At 34.3% G+C, this 2,554-nt stretch overlaps 1 pseudogene; it reads left to right on the top strand.

Moving 5' to 3' along the window:
* Window positions 1-2,256, top strand: part of LOC107092324 — an 11,228-nt pseudogene extending 8,972 nt beyond the window's left edge.
* Window positions 2,257-2,554: the final 298 nt, after the last annotated feature.

The following is a 2,554-nucleotide window of genomic DNA, read 5'->3' as shown; positions in this document are numbered from 1 at the left end:
AAAATCTTGTTTCTACCAGCAGCTGGGGGAGACATTAGAACATGGTTCAGAAAACCTGTCAGGACACATTTTTTCTAACACTAAGAATCAAACAAATGCTGATTTCTAATTCAGCAAATTATTCTTAAAAGATTTTAAAATAATTTTAATAAATGTTTTTATAAAGATCTGAGATTTCTTTTACTGAGTGAATGGTCACAAAGCTAGTGTTAAGCTTGAAGTAAATCAAATTTTTGTTGAAAAAGTGTGCCCCCCCTCCAAAAGTGGAATGCCCCCCCTTTAATTTCTTTCTGCAGTGGGGTCTGCAGCAGAGGACAATGGCACCATCTAGTGGGTGCACAGTGGAACTGCAAAAGAACATAAAACTGCAAAAGAACATAAACACGCCTCAGAAACTGGAATCCTAACAGTCTGGATGAATATTGCTGACATGCGTCACACGTGCAACCATTGTTTTTATAATTGGCCAAACAACAAATAAATATAGAAAAAAAAATGCTACGTGGCGTATTTCTGCAGGTTGGTGTGGATAAAAGCATCTTTTAAAAAAACTCTTGTATAATATATTTAGGCGAGAGATTTTTTTTTTTCAAATAACCTGTTAAGTGTGTATTGCCTCCAAATCACTCACCATTTTTTCTTTTTACTTACCTGCAGAGAAAAGAAAAAGGAGAGCAAAAACAGAGCATGAAGTACCTGAGGTAAGCAATATCATGCTTCACAAAAAAATCTCCTTGTTTAATTGTCAAACAATTATTAGATGTAATAAATGCAGGATGGTATCTTGAGAATACACTAATTTTGTTGATTTATGAGTATTAGACCATGTTTTTATCTATACAAGCTCTAAACAACACCGAAACTTTTTTAAAATCTGTCCAAATTAACTTTATTTTAATCTCTCACTTTAGAGTCTGCTGAATTGATTTTGCCATTAGATGACTAGGCCTTTCTGTCATTTTGAATGTGAAGAGAATTCCATTCAGAGAATGTCAACTAAATTTGTCCTTTCCTTTTTGTTTTTGCTTCAGTCTACTTATTTTTCAGAAAAATCCACAACCATATCCCTTAAATATTCCTGCAGAAGTTTCTCCATCTCCTTCTCCAACATTGACTGCCTTGGGCCGGTTTGCTGATCATCCTGACCAGCCCAATGATACCACAACCTGCTTATACCCACAGCCTGAAACTATGAATGCACATGTAAACAGAGATGATAAGAACAAATCCAAACCTGCTACATCCAATAGGGGTCCGTTTCACAAAATAGGTTTGGAAAACTCTGACTCAAATCCTTAACTCTGAATTGGTCTTGCATAATGTTGAAAAGTCTGAGTTTTTAGTTTTAATAAAATCTGCTTTGAGTTAGTTCAATCAACTCTGAGTAGGTCCAATCAGAGTGGAAGACATGCATAGTAAGTAGGAAAAGCCATTATCAGGGGAGCCCAGATTTGATGAGTCACCATGACAACAGGCAAGAGGAAGTGTCTATTTCAGCCCACTGGATCTAGAGATTTTATTGCAGAAATGAAGAAAAATTGAGAATGTGTTTTAAAGACAGAGTAACATGAAGTATGAAGTGGGCTCTGGCAAGCCATTTTAACATTTTAAAAGCACTCTCTGTTGTTCCATTTGTAGATCACTAAAATAGGATTCTTCCTGATCAAAATCACATCCCTAGTCAGAAGAATAATAATAGAGTTTTTAAATATTTTTTTTTCAGTGAAAAACTGAATTTTAGAAATTAAAAAAACTAAATGTTTTTTATGCACAAAACTACGACAAAATTATCCTGACTAAATCAGGAAATAAAACGGTGTGACTGCCTCTAAGGAGAGCAGAGACAGAGGACATTCTGAGTTTACTCAACAAAACCTGCTCCTGGCCAGGTTAGCTGTGAGGGAGAATGTTACTACGGCAACAGAAACAGAGGTTGACTAAGCTCTTTTTTTCAAATGGAAAAAATAAGTTTCCCTTATTTCAGGTTAAGAAAATTTTGAGTTTTCAGAAAACCTGCTTATTTAAACGGACCCTGACTATGATCAGGTTGAATTGTCTGTAAATTGCCCTGAGATGACATGTGTTGGAAATTGGTGCTATTTAAAGAAACTGAATTGCATTGCTTATTTCTATTATTAGTACCTTGTGTACAGACAAGAAAAGTGTGAACACATGTTGAATAAAATCTTTTCTATGAATCGATTTTATTTATTTATTTTATTATTATTATTATTATCATTATATTATTAAGGTTTGAGGGGAATACAAAACTAATAGACAAAGAAACGTAAGATTTTATCCTTGAGTTTCTTCACTGCTTTCTTTTGTGGTTTGATTGTGATTCCCCTAAAGGTCACATGAATGCTACCCAGTTTTTTCCTTTGACAGAAATAAGCTACGACTTAGCTCCGTATCAAACTGTAAAAAATCTGTCAATGGATCAAGTGTCTTTTTGATAAAAGGGACTTAATGTCCTCTATTAAGATCTCTTTAAATACTTGTTTTTGAAATAAAGAGATATTATGTCTTCACGTGTTTGTCTTTACTCCCACCT

This window comes from Cyprinodon variegatus, unplaced genomic scaffold (genome assembly GCF_000732505.1).
Source record: "Cyprinodon variegatus isolate N-32 unplaced genomic scaffold, C_variegatus-1.0 Scaffold17, whole genome shotgun sequence".
Lineage (NCBI taxonomy): Eukaryota > Metazoa > Chordata > Actinopteri > Cyprinodontiformes > Cyprinodontidae > Cyprinodon > Cyprinodon variegatus.
This window is presented reverse-complemented; position numbering and strand designations above follow the sequence as displayed.